The sequence below is a fragment of the Canis lupus genome, chromosome 15 (genome assembly GCF_048164855.1).
Source record: "Canis lupus baileyi chromosome 15, mCanLup2.hap1, whole genome shotgun sequence".
Classification (NCBI taxonomy): Eukaryota; Metazoa; Chordata; class Mammalia; order Carnivora; family Canidae; genus Canis; species Canis lupus.
Genome location: NC_132852.1, coordinates 36,606,352 through 36,625,769, shown reverse-complemented (window position 1 = coordinate 36,625,769; position 19,418 = coordinate 36,606,352). Strand labels below are relative to the sequence as shown.

General features: G+C 38.1%; 1 long non-coding RNA gene across 1 annotated transcript in view; it reads left to right on the top strand.

Moving 5' to 3' along the window:
- The first annotated feature begins 13,554 nt into the window (after nt 1-13,554).
- Nucleotides 13,555-19,418, top strand: part of LOC140605530 (uncharacterized) — a 53,285-nt gene continuing 47,421 nt past the window's right edge. Inside the window, exon 1 of the long non-coding RNA XR_012008181.1 lies at nt 13,555-13,724. This is a non-coding gene — a long non-coding RNA (uncharacterized lncRNA). The remainder of the gene's footprint in view (nt 13,725-19,418) is intronic.

The following is a 19,418-nucleotide window of genomic DNA, read 5'->3' as shown; positions in this document are numbered from 1 at the left end:
CCCCTAAAAAGACAGATGTTTCTTGCCCTTACATAAAAAGCAGATTATCTCTGTCTTAAGAATTGCATCAAGGGATTGATTTAGAAATAAACACATTTCCAAATTGGATATGCAAGAATGATTTGGCATGTGCTATAAAGTTAACAGGTTGGCAGGCAGCTAGATACATCATTGTTTTCTTATTTACCAAATAGCATGATTTTTGAAAACTGGAGAGTCTCTATTATGTAATTGTGCAAAACAACAATAAATCCACATGTGGCATAAAAAGGCTTATTTTGAAAAGTTAAAACCAAAGTCTTGATAGGACAATAGAATCAAAGCAACTGCTGGTTTGTTTCAAACAATATATGTGTTTGCTGTCACTCTTGACTCACATAAAAATGATTCTGAGGTATAAAATAACAAGCAAACAAAACCACCCACACCTGTTCCTGTGAGGGCAAAACAAGAACAGAAAAGCAAATAAAGTAAACAGCACAACATCCACAACAGTAATCAGAACCCCAGAACACTGCCCTGTGTTCAAGTTGAGGGAAGAGCCACTTGCCTCCACAGGGCAGCCCAGGTCCTCCCCGCTGTGTGCAGGGCTGGAACGGGAAGAGAAGAAAAGTGTCCACTTCTCATTTTTACCTCAGGTTTTTTTCATAAGAGCTGTCAGTTCTCTCTTTGGTGATTTATTGCTCTCACTTCAAAGGGGGAATTTAATATTTGGTTTAGCAAACTGGCATGAAATTAAAGGATACCAAGAAAGACCCTGAACTGATCTAGGGATGACGAAAAACATTTTAGAGGTTTCTGTGGACCACACTTTCATTTATTAGAGAGTGACAACTTTTTATACAACCTACTTTCTGAGTTTCCAGTTTTCCTTTTCTTAAAGAAAGAACAAAGTCACTGGGCTCTGTCATGATCTCGGAGCCTTTGTGACAGGGGAACAAGTTGAGGAGAGTGTTGCCTTCCCAATCTCGTTCACAAAAGGGAGCCCATTGGAGGTAAGGGTTACTTGTAAGCTTATGCTTTTGTCTTAGGCAGCATCTCTGGAAGGGCTTGCATGTTCCTTAGAAGGGCAGGCAGTGGCCCTGGCATTCTCTGGAAGCCTAAGCTGAAGGGCTGTGGGTTCAGAGATATGCAAAAGGGGATGTCCCTGAGGCCCATTGCCTCTCAAGGCCCTGGCTACCACCTCACCAGCATCTTCCAAAGCTCCCAGGACAGACCTGTACACCAGCTTTGTGCACTGGGAGCTAAGGAATCCAAACCCAGGAAATTTTCAGTTGCTGTGAGCAAATCACAGTCTTTCTGGGCCTGTGATTTCTCAATTTTCAAACAATGGGTGGGGATGGGGTGTAAATGAAAGAATCACTACAGATCCTTCCACCCCTGACATTGTATGTGTAGTGATTTAATGTGTCTTTTTACACAAACACCCACACATATACTCACGCACATATATGCACATATGTGCACACACGTATATGCACTCATACACTCACACACTTCCACAGTTTGAGGAATCATGGTGCCGAGAGTTAAGAACGACAGTTTCTCATCCACAGGGACATTGCATTAACTCAAAAGAGGCAAATTTTCTAAACATTCATATTTGCTGTTTCTGTTTTAACATGCACCATCTGGGACAGTTTCCCCTATACCTGTAGCATAGATAAAGGCAGGAAGGGACTGACATTGTTTTCAGCCACTAAGGATGCATATTTGCATATTTGGTATGTTTACATGAGACAAAAATGGTTGCTTTTAAGTATCCTCAGCCTCCCAACACCCCAATTTCATCCAAAAAGAGTCTGATTTTTGCCTTCCCAGCTTCTCTTCTGCCTTCAGAGGCTTTCCTTGTAGGTCTCTACCAGCCTTGAGTGTTTGCAATGCAAAAATTGGAAACAGGGTTGAAAGAGTCCTGGAGATACTATAGGAAAAGGAGGAGGATTTAGGACCCTACCAACTGATTTAAATAATGTAGAAGTGATTGAGGAGGGCAAATGGAGTTATAAGGGCTGAGTAGAGAATCATTTGGTTCAGGGCCTTTTTAGGTGCATCGTAGCAGCTGCAGAATATAATGGAAGAGAATAGGAAGGAAGAGGAGATGGTCATAAGGTTGCCTTAAACTGTGTATTTGGATTGATCATCTTAGGGCTTTTTAAGAAAAGCAAGCAAAAGACTTGAACTCTCTTGTGTTTTAGCGACTGTTCCATAGCTCTGAGACTGAGGCACATTGGACCAGGTGGTAGAAGAGTTTCCGTTCTTTTCCACAAGGGAATGGAAAGGTAGCAGCAGACGAAAACTTTGTTTAGCTCACAATTTGTGCCAACATTAGTTATGATGGAAATGTAAACCCCCTCATCCTCAAAGGAAAACAGAAACAACCAGCATTCATTAAATCTCGATTTTAGATAATGTTCTCAGTGCTTAAGGCATGTATTATCTTAACAGAGATGGCCCCTCTGCTTCCTCAATTGCCCCCCTTTTTTCCAGCAAAGATGATAATTATGATAGCTATAAGGAGCTATCTGTTATTCATGCTTTTGGCATAAATACATGACTGTCATTATGCCAATAAACAACCGAAGGCAAATGATAATGAGACTGATGCTGAACTCAATCCAATCTCAAGCAGTGCTTCCTGAGCTGTGAGGCTCCAATGTGTCATTTGTAATTTCAGTATAATGACCAGAAAGTTATCCCCAAATCCCTACTGTCTGATGGGGCTGGGGAGATCTCTCCTTTTCTTTAAGATTTTATTTTTTATTTATTTATGAGAGACACAGAGAGAGAGGCAAAGACACAGGCAGAGGGAGAAGCAGGCTCCCTGCAGGGAGCCTGACAAGGGACTCGATCCCAGGACCTGGGATCATGCCCTGAGCCAAACACAGATGCTCAACCACTGAGCAGCCAGCCTCCTAGGTGTCCCAGATCTCTCCTGACATAGAGGAAGGACATGCTATAAAAGAAGAGTTAGGTGTCCCGATTTCCATTTCAAGCCATTGTGAGATCTGCTATCTAGGTGAGGTCCTCTATTTCCCTGAGTTAATTATCTGTGAATGAACTCTGAATTCATTCCTTGGGGAAGAAAAGCTGTTACATGTTAAAATATTCATCAATAAACTGATCATTTATTAAGTTAGAACCTAATCAACTAACCATTCCAATAAAATTACAGAGTAAAAGTGCACATTTTAAAAGGCAGGATTACACCTAGTTAAGGAGAATGGCTTTCAATCTGCTGCGATCACAAACACAACCACCAATGACTATGGGTCTGGGAGAATTATTCCCCCTGAAGATTGAGAAAATGGGTGGATTAATCAGAAGGGAATGATGTGAACATCAAAAGATGAGAGAGGCCCTTGGGAAAGTGGATGAATCCATTGAACAAACAGATCTACGATTCTTGTGTAAAAAACCTGAAGGGATCAGTCCTATACCTTGCTTTCAGACAATCTATTAAAAAAATCATGCCTTAAAAAATTCACATTTTGTTTATTCTTTGTTAATTCTAAGAATTAGTACAGAATGCAACGATGTCCCAAATCTTTCCAAATATAAAATCATTTATTTTTGTACTTTTAAGGTTTAAATTTTTTGTGAGAATATCTGAGATTAAGCCACTTATGTATGTGTACACCTGTCTGTTTGCTGTGTCTGATCAATTATTCTGTGCTACCCCAGAATATTTTTAACACCTCTCAAATCTGATAACCCATTATTGTGGTCATGGTAATGGGAATGATAATTCTGAGATAACTAGTAGGGAATTGGTACCACTCTTACTTCTCCCTCTCCTATTTATTTATTTATTTATTTATTTATTTATTTATTTATTTATATTGGTACAGTGATTTTATTTTTTTAATTTTTTTTTATTGGAGTTCAATTTGCCAACATTTAGCATAACACCCAGTGTGCATCCCACCAAGTGCCCCCCTCAGTGCCATCACCCAGTCACCCTAACCCCCTGCCCACCTCCCTTTCAACTACCCCTTGTTCATTTCCCAGAGTTAGGTGTCTCTTCACCGTTTAAACTGAACCCAGTTGTTTTTCAGGGGTCGAGTCTTAAGAGTCTTGCTGCAATTTGCCAATCCACACACAGATTCTCCCCACCAAGCATTGTGCAGTGTTAGACATTAGAGGGCGCCCATGGTGCAGAATGTGTGGTGCCTGTAGTTTGCAGATAGCTGGTGTCCTTGTGGTGCAGCACTTGTCAGCAGTTTTCAGAAAGGAAACAGGTTGCTTTTGATGCTGATAGGTGATGATCTTTGGTAGATGACTGAATTGTATTATGTGGAAGAGCTTGGCCTCTTGCTTTAAGCTATAAGCTTGGCTCCTTTCATTAAAATTGTTCCCTTTTGCTCGTCTGTGACATTAACCCCAAACCACCCTTCAGCTTTTACTTATAAGGACTACTCTTGCTGTCATGGAGGGATGAGGTATGGAGGAGTCATGGAAGGTGAAGGAAGATGTAAAGGTATAAATTAATTATACAAATTAAAAGAAACATATTTGATACTGATAACCAGAAACTAAAATGCAAACTAGTAGAATGAGAAACTAAATATATTAAAGTCAAAGGACACCATCTCAAGGATGTAGTGAACTCAGATGTTAAATTAGAATTACATCCCAGTAGGATTCAGATGGAACCAGGCCAGGGATTAGGGGATGACATTTCTTGTCCTGGTGCTTATATAGTAATGTTCCATTTTGTTAATGTAAAATAATGTAATTAAGTGAATGTGACAGCAAGTGATGTCCATTAGCAATAGTGGATCATTCCCTCTGCAGACTGTTCAAGAAAAACTTCAGGACCAGATAGTCTGATGTATTTATAAGGAAGAGCCTATTAGTTTGAACATGAGTCTGAGAAAAATGAATTGGGAATAACGAATTCTCTTCTTCAAATTCTCATCATAATGTATTCCAAAGACTAAAAGAAATAATTGGATTATCTGTTCCACAGTCCTGTTTTCTTAATGTAGATAACTGATATTTGTAAGTAATTTGGAAATGTCACTTAAAAAAAAGTGACAGCCAAGCAGAATTAAGAGCAGATAGATCAATAGATAAGCCGTTAGGATATCTATTCAAAGTATCAATGTGGAATGTCACAGTCCATGTTCTTGTGCATCACAGTCCTTTTCACTGTTTGTTCATTTTTGTAGCTCCATGTCGTGCAGCTGATGGGAAGTGTAAGAGGCTGGAAATAAAACCAAGGTCACCATTCTTTTTCACTCAGGATGCTAAGGTTGGTAAGGTTTTATGTTGCATTGTTGTAGCCTAATTGCAAATCCTCTATCCTATCCCATGCCTATCAGTGGCATCTTCATGCATCTTCTTATTCCAGCAATTTAGAATTGATTCCATCTTCAGTTCCAACTTTTTCTTGTCCATAGGAGTCTTCCTCATATCTAACAATTTAAAGTGCATTCATTATACCAGGCTCAGGTGACATGCCACATTCTTTAGAAAGGCTTCCTTGATCTCTGTAGTCTAAAGAAACAGCTTTCTTCCTCCAGAACTATGACATTCTGTGTGACATTTGATGAAAGTTGTCTTATTTCATATGTGGTCATACCTTTTATCTTCTGATAATTGGTTAAGTTCCCTGAGAATGGGAATAGTTTCTTCTCTTTTGTATTCCTCATGCTACTAATATGTCTTTTGGTGGAAATGAGAGGATCCAAAGGATTTATTGACTGGGTTATTGCATTAAGTATGTTAACTAATTAATTGATAATGGTACACCAAGGAACAGAGTGAGTTTGTCTTGGTACTCCTGAAAAACCAATTAAATGACATATTCAAGAAGGAATGAGGTTACGTTTAAGCACCACTCTTGAAGTTGGCCTGCCATGGGGGAGTAAACTATGGAGGAGTCATCTCATGGAAAGTGAAGGAGGCTAGAAGAGTCCATCACATTAAAAGAAAAGAAAACACAGTAAATGTTGATAATCAGGAAACTAAAATGGAATCATACTAGATTGTATTTTTTTCTCTCTTGCCCTCTTTCCTTCCTCCCCCTCTCTTGTTTTCCTAAATTAGAGTTGTACTGTGTACTCTGGACTGGGAGGTCATGGATTACTATTTTAGATGCAGCCCACCAAGTCAGGAATAAATATGAAGACTCGTTATTCATATTTTTGCTTTCCTTTGTCCTCAGTACATGCAACATGCAAAGAGGTGAGTGAGAGGAGAGCTATTTTATGTTCCAGACTCCAATGTCCCCTCTCCAGGGAGGAACAGAACGAATTCTTTAGGAAGGGCAGTTTGTAAGGCAGAATAATCTATGACTCTGGAATAACACAAGAGGGAGCCCTTTCCAGCCCAGGCATAGGAAAGAAATGTGCCCTTGATTTGAGAAGCCCAGTTCCCTAACTCCTAATCAGACAGCTACTAAAGCTTGTACTCATTTTTTGCCTTTTTAAAATTCAAAACCATGCAAAATAAATATATATATATGGTGAAATACACTGAGTTATCAAGAAGCATGTTGAGATGGTAGCTAATAAAAATATTCTACTAAAATTTTATTCTTTCATTTTATACTAGAAGCAACAACTGAATTAATTTTATTTTGCAGTAAATATTTATCTTTCTTTATATGTATGTGTGTGTAAACTGTGCACGTGGTTTAGAATCTCATGTGTTTTGTTCCATGCCGTAAAATGTAAGTGAAAATATCCTGGCCTAGGATTCTGGAGATTGAATTTAATCCCATTTTTTTCCATTGTATGATTTTAGATAATTAACTACTTTCTCCTTCCATTTTTTAGTCGGTAGGATCACAAGTTTTGATCTGATGGTTTCTAAGGTCCTCTCCCAATTAAATAGTTTACTGGGCCTATGAAATATGATAGCTTTATTAAGTGTTTAATAAATATTTGGGAAATGGATAGTGAATGGATATAAGCTATAGATATCTAGCTTTTAGGTCTCTTACTAAAAAGAAACAGTATAAATTGAATATATGGAAAATGCAGTGTTTTAGAAACCAGGAGGAGTATCTTAAACTTTGAGGTCAAAATATTTTTGTTAATTTTCTACACAAGTGAATTACCATATGGTCTTGAGGTGACTCAGTTCTGGTGACTAGGTTAAGTCTATAAATACATGAAGACATTACTCGATCTTTTTGATTAGTGTGTTGGTTTAACCGATCCAAGGAAATGGTTTTATTTGTTGGGGGTGGGGGCTGGAGGTTGTGATGGCTAGTTCTGTTTTGTTGTTGTTGCTGTTTTTTTTTTTTTTAAGCAGTACTTTTTAAATGTCTGTATTTAGAGGAATAAATAAAACTTCACCAGATTGAAGATACTGTTTAAAGGGCTTAGGCTTATATAATAACTGTCTCATGGTAACTATCTTAATTAGGGGGTAGATGGCATTATTGCTATCATGTTGAGCTAAACTACTTTTATCCTGTCTTCAGTCCATGGATGTAGACATCATTCTAGGTTTTGGCTTTTATTCTCTACATCATTTGTTTATATGGGACTTTCTTCCTTCTCCTCCCACTATCTTCATCTTGTCCTCTTTCTCTCTTGGATTTTGGGAATCTTGTATTTCTCTATCAAGCCACAGAAATCTTCACTAAGTAAACTGGCCTGGTCAACCCCATGTAGAAAATTGGAGGTTGTGAAAGAATAGAAAAGGATGAGGGCTCCAGAAGTTATTTTCTGGGGGAAAGTAACAAAAATGCAATGCCATGGTTTTGGGAAAGGGAATATAAAAGAATAATCAGAAGATATCATGAGTGCAAAGCACTGGTTATGTCATATAAAGGGATAAGGTGCATATGGATAGAAATACACAATATGCAGCCATAATGTAAAAGAGATCCGGAGCAGATGGATATTCTAAAGTTTAGGCAAGAGCTTACTTCCTTCCTTCATCCAGTCTCTCATGAACATTGAGTATCTCCTATGTGTCAGGCTCTGTGCTAAACACTTGATATCAAGGACAAATTGCATGTGTTCTATGGTTTCAGGACTACCGGAGACTAGCCATGAAGTAAACAAGTGAACATATAAGAATGGAAAAGAGTAAGTATATACAAAAGAGAGTGGTGCACTATTCCTGTAATGGTCCTGCTTGTCTAGAACGAGGGAACTTCACAGAGAAAGAATCAGTGGTGTTAAGTATAGAACAATTGCTAATTTCCCTGACAGATCTAGGGAGGAAGGACATTGCAAGAAGAGGGAAAATTTTGCAACCGCACAGAGATAGCAATGGCACAGTGTGTTCAGGGAACTGAGAGTTGTTTGGTATTGTTGGAGACCAAAGTTCAAGAGAGGTCATAGAGGAAGGTAAAGCCGCTAAATCAAATAGGGGTCAAACCATAAGAAGCCTCAAAAGACATGCTAAAAATGCCTGCCAATTGATATTATAAGTGATTCATTGGGGATATGTGGGGATAAGGATGGTGAGATGAATATTTCAGAGAGATCACTGTTGAAGTTGTGAAAGATTCATTTGGGTGGTATACACATGGAGGCTCTAGGCAAGACTACTCTTCACAGTGGTCTCTACTTACACTTGGCATTTGAGAGTGTTTTGTAGTTTTAAAAGCCCTTCATCTCACCTCATCTTATCCTCTTCTCTGGTAGATGGTGCAAAATGGCATCGTGAACCTCATTTTACATGTGAGGAAACTACATAGAGCCCATAGTGAGGTTGGGATTAGAGCTTGTTCCAGGTCTTTTCTTCCCTCCCCTCCTCTCCCCTGCCCTCTTCTCTTCTCTATCTCTCCTTTCCTTCCTTCCTCCCTTTTTTCTTTCTCTCTCTCTCTCTCTTCTTCAATTCTTTAATTACAGGAAGCTTCTTTCCTAAGTTACTAAAGAAAGGCATTATGGAGCAATAGAGCTGTGCCCCAAATGCAGTCAATATAGTTACTGAAAAACCAAGCAATAGTTAATGTAATGTATTTTACTGGATGAAAAATTCAGTTGCCAAAAACAATGTTGCCATTTCACATTCATTACACATTCAGTTGCTGATACACAAAAATATATGTATGTATATATGTATGTGTATATATATATATATATATACACACACACACACACACATATGTATACCAAGTTGCATATAGGTTGTGTGTTTTTCTTATACAGAGGAAATTAGGTATAGATGGTCAAAATTTGTTCTTGATTTGCTATGTACATGGGTTAGGAAAGAACTGTAAAATAAGTTCAGAGGCACTTGGTCTCTTAGAAATAGTTTTTTTTTTTTTTTTTTTTTTTTTTTGTAGGTGCCTTTCAAATGAGAATCATTGAACAAGAGCTGTAATGCCAGCCATATGTTTGTTTCTCTGCTGCTGGCTTACAAGAAATCCAACCAGCAATCCTATTACCCAGAGAGAACACATTTTGTTAAAGGCCAGATTTCTCCATGAGGATTCTTTTTAGCATTTTTTTTTTCTTTAAAAAAAATTTGCCCAATAAGAAATGCCTTTGTTTGTGTTAGCAACTGGCTCCAATTATGAGGGTTTTTTTTTTCTCTCTTGTTAATGGCTATAAAGAGGCAGGTTGTGGAACTGGGCATAATTTTCACAGCTAAAAATAACTTAATCTCTCTTACCAGGTCTTCAGGCACAACACAAGGAAATTTTCTTCATGTAGCACTCATCCAGCGAGTTCGCTTTTTACTTACCTGAAGTCATGCCCCTGGAAGGGCAGTTAGTCTTAAGGATTCTGGCACTGACTATTAGCAAAAGCTGTAATCATACATGTCAAAGGATAAAATTCTCCAGAAAAGCAAATAAACTCCCTAAGAGTTTCCCAGATGTCTCAACAGTACCACGCAATAAGCGGCACAGACTCTTTGTCCTTCTGTTTGACTAGGCTGCTGAACCCTAGATAACGTATATGGATATTATCTCAGGCATGCTGCAGAGAGAAGCAAGGATTCTTTGGGGGGCATGCTGAGTAGATAGATCTCTCATCCTCTCTTCATTATAATTGCAGTCTGCTCAAAAATAGTTTATTTATCTGATTGAGGTAGGCCCAACATAGAGACAAATACTGTGCTGACTTTAAAATTGTGGAAGGCACAGTTTCTCTGGAGATGAAAATATATAAGGGAAGCACAGCTGTGAAGTGCAAGGATGAAGATTTAAGGGAGAGGTTGTTCTTTTCCTGGCTCTTGTTCTCTTGTGTGTGCTTTAGCACCCCATGCTGCTAGGACCCATTTTATGCTAGGATCAGAATTAATGGAGCTGTTCACTTGGGCTCAATTATAGAGCACTCACCTGGGAAACTGTAAGGAGCAGAACTGTAAATCTTATAATCAAATATTGAATTATCTCTAATTTATTTACTTAGGGAATTGAAAGCTCTGAGTTCTGCAATCAAATGTGCAAAGATTTATTATGAAAGGACATTTTTAAGAGCGGGGGGGGCGCGGTGGGGAACAAAGCTTTTAGTTTTCCTGTGGTAAAAACATCTCTAAACGGCAGGGTTTTTAAAGGCTAAACCTAATTTGGCGAGTAGGGGTAAGGTTGCCTCTTTGTGCCAGGCACTATGCACAGGGCGGCCAAATCCCCTGCAACACCAGGGCCCAAGGCTCTCCTGCTACCTGCCGGAAATGAGGTGCAAACATAAAGACCTTTTTTCCTCTTAAGTAGAAACAAAATGAAGTCGGTCAGACCACCGTGGTGTTTGTTTGCCCTTCTACTCTTCCCTTGTTAACAGAGCCTAGAAGTAATCTCAGCGAGTACTTTCTCCCTGCCCATGTTTTACAGTCTTTCGATACAGTGGACAGCTCTAACAGCTCCCTTTGCTCCCTCCTGTTCCTTTAAAGGCACAGAATTACAGAGAACATTGAATTGAATTTTGCAGTAGATCAATAGTTATAGAATCTGAAGCATTCCGCGTGTGTTCCTCTGCAAACTTTATTATCCTAACATCTTGAATTAAAACTTGAGACCATATAAAATATTTATCGATGGGAAATTTACCTCGGATACTCCTTAGATTTTTAGAGGTGATTAATTATGTGAAATGCCAAAGCGAGCAAATATCTCAGTCATAAACAGGGGAGCCTCAGTTTACACAATACAAGCGTTCAATAGTTGCTATGCATCTTATGTTTGTAAAATACAACTGAAGTTATCATATGTAGATGAAGGTGGCAACGGTTGTTTCTGAATCACCAGTAGGACTTCCTTGTTGCAGCCCACTGTCACTCCCAGGTGTTCCACAATCTTCAAGGGGAGGGGACCAATTAGAAGGTGTGCCAAGGGAAGCCCCACAGGTGATTCAGATGTGAACACCTCCACCCCACCCCACTGGCCCCAAACATACACATTTTGAACTCCATTAATTTAAAGCAGTGGTTCTCGGAGCACGTGGGTGGCTCAGTTGGTTCAACATCTGCTTTCTGCTCAGGTCATGATCCCAGGGTCCTGGTATGTAGCCTGGCATCAGCATCAGGCTCCCTGCTCAGCAGAGAGTCTGCTTCTCCCTCTCTCTCTGCCTCTTCCCCTGGCTTGTTCTTTCTCTTGCATGCTCTCTCTCTCAAATAAAATCTTTAAAAAAATTAAAAATAAAGCAGTGGTTCTCAATCAAGAGGGATTTTTGTCTCCCAGGGAACATTTGGCAATGTCTGGAGACATTTTTGATGGTCCAGCCATAGGAAAAGGATGGGAGCACTATTGCCAGTTAGTGGGTAGAGTTCGAAAATCCTGCTAAACAGATGTTCAAAACAGACATCCGCAACAAAGAATTATCTAGCCAAAATGTCTATAGTTCTGAAGTTAGGAAAGTCAATTTAAAGTACCTTTTGGCTTGGCACACTACAACCTATGGGTTAACGCTGGCCCTCTACCTGTTTTTGTAAATAAAGGTTTTTAGAATTAGAACACAGCCATGCTAATTCATTTATATATTGTCTGTGGCTGCTTTCCTACCACAGTGATATAGTGAGTAGTTGTGGCAGAGATTGTATGATCTACAAAACCTAAAATATTTATTATTTATCCCTTTGCAAAAGAGCAAACAGCTTTTTGTAATATAATCATTCTAATTTTAATTTTTTCAGATATATTTAGGTAATAATTATGAGACCACAAAAACATTAATAACATTCATTGAGGGCCCAGATGCAGGATCAGATCCAGGTCCTGTAGGACCTGAAATGCGTACAATTTAATGATCTCTTTTTAAAAAATTAGCATAAATTATGTATTTATTAACAAAAAGAAAATAAATCTCAACAAATTATTGTAGACTTACAAATTCAGGTTCCTCTAATACACATTTAATCAATTTTCCAGATTTGCTTGCAAAGAAAAGCTTCCTGACCGTATTTTGGCTGACCCTCTCCCCAAACACTATATCTCAGCAATCCATGGGACCCACAGAGGCTAGCACAACCTGGGGACTCTGAGCCCCTAATTAGCTTCACTGGTATCTTCAGCTCTGTACAAATGTCTCCAGCACAATGTTTTTGTTCAATAATCAAGATCAATGAGCATCAGAAGAGTTGGGCTCTAATTCTGGCCTTGCCATTCATTAACCATGTGACCTTGGGCAACTTAAGAGTGACCTTGGGCAAGTGAATTCTGTGTCTCGTTTCCTTAAATGGTTATAATGTAAATTGTCCCTTTAAGTGACTAATCTCCAGAAGCTATTGTTCAATTTCGTTTGATTTTTAAAATTTGGATGCTCTTGGATTTGTCTTAGAAAGTTTTTATTATCTGTTATATTGCCATTTCCCCCTAGTTAAAAGAAAATTGGTTTCTCAAGACCAATATTCTTCTTCAGTTCCAGCTCTATTCTAGTCCTAGACATTTAAATAATTCTGAATTGTCTATGAATCATTACTATTCCTTAGGATTTCTCTCTTACAATTTGTTCAACCAAGCCTGCTCCATTGAAATGTGTTTTCTACTTTGTTGTTTATTTTTGATGCTTAGAAATATTTTTGAAGCACTCCATATAAAAAGCATAAGTAATTCAGTTATAAGAAGCCAGGAGAAGGGCAGCCTGGGTGGCTCAGCGGTTTAGTGCCGCCTTCAGCCCAGGGCCTGATTCTGGAGACAGAGGATTAAGTCCCATGTCAGGCTCCCTGTGTGGAGCCTGCTTCTTCCTCTGCCTGTGTCTCTGCCTCTCTCTCTCTCTCTCTCTGTGTCTCTCATGAGTAAATAAATAAAATCTTAAAAAAAAAAAAAAAGAAGGAGAAGAAGAAGAAGAAGCCAGGAGAAATTCCTTTTCTTTTTTTTTTAATTTTTATTTTTTTATTTATGATAGTCACAGAGAGAGAGAGAGAGAGGCAGAGACACAGGCAGAGGGAGAAGCAGGCTCCAGCCCGACGTGGGATTCGATCCCGGGTCTCCAGGATCGGGCCCTGGGCCAAAGGCAGGCGCCAAACCTCTGTGCCACCCAGGGTTCCCAGAAATTCCTTTTCTTTCTGAAGATTTTTCGAACATTCTGGTGGGTATAAATCTTGCCCTTTTTCTCCAATTATCAGCAAATTATTAACTCTGTTGTTCAGGTTTCACACATGAATAGTCTTCTCAACTGGATTTCTTCACCTAAAATAGTTCTCTAGGTGCACTTTAAATCAGGATCTAATTTTAGTTTGTGGATTCAGCTCAAGAATTAAAGAACTGGCACTTTGACCTCACCAAGGATTCATCCTGCCTGAAGTATTATTCTGACATGGCACCAAGGAACTTGGGACAGGAGGAAGATACAGCATTGACGGTGGATGGGAAGGTAGGAAAAGGTGGGGCCAGGTGTAAATAACCATCATTACCATCAACTGCCATGTGCATGAGGTCTCCAGATTTTAGATTTTATTAAGGAGGATGAAGTTATCATTATTGTCACTTCTTCCCACCTCATGTCATGAGGTTTTAGCATAGGCATAGATAACTATGATTGGAAAATACTGTAGAAATAGTTGTTTATGTGGGTAAACTGGTTGTTTATGTGGGCAAACTGAAGTGCAGATAATTTTAGTGACAGCCAATTATAAATTGAATTAAGCCTTAGAAACAAGATTCTGAAATTCTAGTTGAAAACTCTTTTTTTAAAAATAATTTATTTTCAAAATCAAAACCATAAGACATTAGAAGTGTTGGTGAAGATGTGCAGAGAAAGGAACTTTGTGCACTGTTGGTAGGAATGCAAATTGGGGCAGCCACTGTGGAAAAAAGTTCCTCAAAAAATGAAAAATAGAAATACCATATGACCCAGTTATTCTACTACCAGGTATTTATCCAAAGAAAATGAAAACACTAATTCAAAGAGATATATGTACCTCTGTTTATTGAATCATTTGTAATAGCTCAGATATGGAATCAACCAGAGTACATATCCATAGATGAACGGATAATGGATATATATATATATCCATTATATATATATATATATATATATTGGAATATTACTCAGCCTTAGAAAGGAATGAGATCTGCCATTTGCAACAACAACACCTAGAGGGTGTGATGCTGAGTGAAATAAGTAAGAAAAAAATAAATGCCATATGATTTCACTCATTTGTGTATTTTAACAAGACAAAGAAAAAAAAAGAGAGAAATCTCTTAAGTACAGAGAACAAACTGGTGGTTGCCAGAGGGGAGGTGGGTAGAGGGGTGGGTGAAATAACTAAAGAGGATTAAGAGTACAATTATCATGCTGAGCAAGAGGTAGAGTGCAGAATCATTAAATCGTTGTATTGAACACTGAAAACTAATATAACACTGTACGTTAATTTTACTTGAATAAAAAATAATTAATTTTCACTTATAATCAAAGTAGTACAAGCACATGCAGTTGACTCTTGAACAACACAAAAGTTAGGGGTACCAACCCCCCCTTGCAGTTGAAAATCTTCATTACTACTTTCGACTCCTCTGAAACTTAACTATTAGTAGCCTACTGTTCACTGATAACCTACTGATAATATACATAGTTGATTAAAACATATTTTGTATGTTATATGTGTTATATACTGGATTCTTACAAAAAGTAAGCTAGAGAAATGAAAATGTCACTAAGAAAAAATAAGAAAGAAAAATATGTTTACCATACTGTACGGTAAAAAATCCACATATAAGTGGACTGACAGAGTTCAAATCTGTGTGTTTGACGGTCAACTATGTATACTTTGACACCTTGCCTGGATGGAACTGCCTTTCTTCTAGCATCACATTAGATTGATGGCTTGAACAAAGTGTAGAATTCTAGGATGAACATTATCCCCTTCAGAATATTTAGGGTGGTGTTTTCTAGCTTTTGAGTAGTCTACTACTCTTCTGATTAATGGTATTTGTTTTTAAATTATTTTTTAAAAATTTATTTATTTATTTATTTCATGATAGACAGAGAGAGAGAGAGAGAGAGAGGCAGAGGGAGAAGCAGGCTCCATTAGGGAGCCTGATGTGGGACTCGATCTGGGGGCTCCAGGATCACACCCTGGGCTGCAGGTGGCGCTAAACAGCGGAGTCACTGGGGCTGCCCTTAAACTATTTTTATTGTTCTGAAATCTTGTAAGATATCTATCCTCAGTCACTTTTCATAATAATGTGAAAAATTTTTGTTTGCTCTTTTAATACATTGTGTTTGATACTTGGTGAATCATTTTAATTAACTAATTAATTTATTTATTTTAGAGAGAGAGATTGAGAGCAGTGGGTATGGGTAGAGGGAAAGGAAGAGAGAATCTTAAGCAGGCTCCACACCCAGCACAGAGTCTGATGTAGGACTTGATCCCACAACCCTGAGATCACAACCTGAGCCAAAACCAGGAGTCAGAGGCTTAACTGACTGAACCATGTAAGCGCTCTGAATCATTTAAATTTAGAAAGTCATGTTCTTCAGTTCTAGAAAATGTTCTTGAATTTTTCCTTTCATAAATTTCCTCCCATTCATTATCTACAGCCTCATTAGGAAAACTTTTGTAGTCAGATAATGGACATTCTGGATTGATTTTCGTTTTTTCCTGTCATGCTTTTTACTGCATTTTTTATTCTGATATTTGAGAAATTTCCCAGACTTTATGTTTTCATTCTACCATAAGAGTCTCTAATTTTTACAAATAAGTGTTTTATTTTCAAGAACTCTTAACTATTCTCTGACTGTTTGCTTTTTACTTAGCATCCAGTTCTTATTGCATGGATCCAGGAGTAAACAAGAAGGGGTCCAATGATATTTTAATCAAGCCTATATATCCACCATGCTTCATATCATGGTGATGACAGTCCTGTATCCAATACTCAGGCATATACAGGCATACCTCATTGTATCACACTCTGCTTTTTTGTGCTTCACAGATGTTGCATATTTTTTTCCTTTATAAATGAGAGGATGTGGCAACCCTGTATCCATCATGTCTATTGGCACCATTTTCCCAATAGAATTTGCTCACTTTGTGCCCCTGTGTCACATTTTGGTAACTCTTGCAGTGTTTAAAACTCTTTTATTGTTATTATATTTGTTATGGTAATCTGCAACCTGTGGGTATGATTTGCTGACAGTTCAGATGATGGTTAGCATTTTTGGTATGTGCATTTTTTTCTTAGATGTAATGCTGTTGCACACTTAATCGACTATAGTACTGTGTAGACTTAACTTTTATATGCACAAAGAAATCAAAAACTAATTTGACTTGCCTTATTGCAATATTTGCTTTATTGTGGTGGTCTGGAATCAAACCTGCAATATCTCTGAGGATGCCTGTGTGTTCAAGGGCAATAAGGAAGTAAGAGATAAAGTCCCACGAACAAAATACATTAAAAAATCAATTTATAGAGGCAGATCTGTCAGGATGACAAGGAATTGAGATATGTTAACTGGGGCAGGCTTTCTCAGTATCAAGATTCTAAGAAATGTTATCTTTAAGTTTGATAAGCATGGAATGTTTGAACAAATGAGTTGGGTGGCATGAAATAATAATTTTATTTACTTGTGAAAATATAAAAATATGTCCTAATTTCCTATTTTGGTACTTGTCCTAGTCATATTGACCTACTTCCCTGTCATGTTTGAAAACAGTTATATTGATGGAACAGAATAGTAAGCTTTAGAATGACCTGGCAAACTAGTTTAAAAAAAAGCAAATATGTATACACAAATATATATATATACATATATTTATGCATATATATATATATATATATATATATATATATATATATATAAAGGCCAAACTCCAGACTTGGTCATATTCTTTAGGTATTGGTTCCAGTATCTGTTTCAAGCACATCCCTGCAATTCCAATTTCATATACCTGAGAAACCCTGAAATGAATGCTGACTGGTCTCCATCTGATGCATGTGTCAAACGCAAGACTTTACCTAAAAGCCAGGTCCCCTGGGAGTCGTTTTTAATTTTTTTTCTTTAGAGCTCTGAACCTACTCAACTCCAAGCTACCAATAAGACTGACTTTATAATCAGAGGTGAATCTTCTCTCCATTCCTGCTAAGATGGATGTTATTGGCTAAATTATTTAACCTCTGTGAACCTGAGAAATGTATGAAGAAAACAATAAGCAGCAATATGTTACAAAATATGCCTATTATGTGGTAGAGTGTAAAAAAAAAATGTCTCATGTCCTCTCTCTTTTGATAGCATTTTGGATGAGTGCTTCCTGATGAGGTAGGAGACCATAATAAAACCACTGATAATGTATCTCTGGCTACTCGATATGATGGCTTGCCCTCTGTAGATCTCTTGGACATAGTAAGTCCCATCCAGGGGGTGTGGATCTTCCTTAGATTCAGTCCCAGACAGTGGCAGTTCCTGACCTGAGTGCCTTATCCTTTTCCTGATTTTGTGACTTCCTGATCTTCTGCACCTTGATAGGCAGCCTCTGTGGAAATAGCACTGGGATTTGGAGATCACCATGATGTTCTCAATTCTAACTGCTTAACCCAGGAGGTTTCACAAAGGCAATTCTGGACCTCATAATATAAAAATTTCCTTCTTCTTCTTTTTTTAAAAGATTTTATTTATTTATTCATGAGAAAAACAGAAAGAGAGAGAGGCAGAGACACAGGCAGAGGGAGAAGCAAGCTCCATGCAGGGAGCCCGACATGGGACTCAATCCCTGGTCTCCAAGACCAGGCCCTTGGCCGAAGGTGGCACTAAACCGCTGAGCCACTGGGCTGCCCTCCTTTAAAAAAAATTATTTATTTATTCATGAAAGACACACATAGAGGCAGAGACACAGGCAGAGGGAGAAGCAGGCTCCCTGTGGGGAGCCAGATAAGGGGCTCAATCCTGGGACTCCAGGATCACACCCTGAGCCGAAGGCAGATGTTCAACTGCTGAGCCACTGAGGCGTCCCTAAAAGTTTCCTTCTGAAAAGAATTTACTTTCTCTTATTACATTTTCTTCATGTTACTTGTCATCTATAGAACACGATTGTTAGAAATATACATTTTAAGATAATTGGCTTAATGTCTGTCTGCTCTTCTGAACTGTCCAAGCTCCATGTCCATTTTGCTCACCACCTTGTGAGCACACCTCACATATCCCCAGCACACTTTGTGCAGTGCTCATTGCCTAGTAGAATCTCAGAACATACGTGCTGAGTGAATGCATCACTGAATAATACAGAGATAAAACCACTTGACTTTTCTGCCTCATATGGTAATTATACTGATCAAATCAGATAATGTATATGCAAATGACTTATATATAGTATATATTATTATTGTGTATATATATTTGTATATATTATAATATATATTTTTATGATATGAGTGTAAAATACCTTAATTTTGTTAACCTCTACTTCATCATAATGTGTTCATAAAAAAGCATTTGGCTATATCAGTACTACCCAAAGTTTGCTCCAAAAGCCAAAGCAGCATCTGGGAATTTGTTAAAAATGAACATTTATAAATGCTACCCTAAGACCTACTAAATCAGAGCCCCTGATAGTAGCGCCTAGGAATCTGTGTTTTAATAAGCCCTTTTGGAGGTAATTCAGATGCACACTAAAGTTTAAGAATTACTACCCTAGTAGTATACGGTAGTACATCTTATGAGAGTTTTTAGAATTACATAAAGTAAGCTTAGGATTCAGCTCTAAAACTATCCTTTTACTAGCCAGAGGAAAGTTGAAAAAGAAAACCAAATCTGGGGGCATCACAATGCCTGACTTTAAGCTATATTACAAAGCTGTGATCTTCAAGACAGCATCAGACTGGCTAATTTTACTTACCTAAACAATCCCTCTGGATCTCAGCTTACTCCAATCATTCAGCTCTCAGAAAGGCCACATCTTCAGGAAGAAATACTCATTATTAACATTAGTACTTTGTTTATTAGCTTCATATATTCTAATTTATAGTTGCTTCATCATTTTTGGCCTATTTATTTGTTTTTTGTCTGTCGCCCCCCAAAGATAAGTGGTCTACAAGAGAGGACAGAGTTTGTCTTTAATGGACAACCGGATTT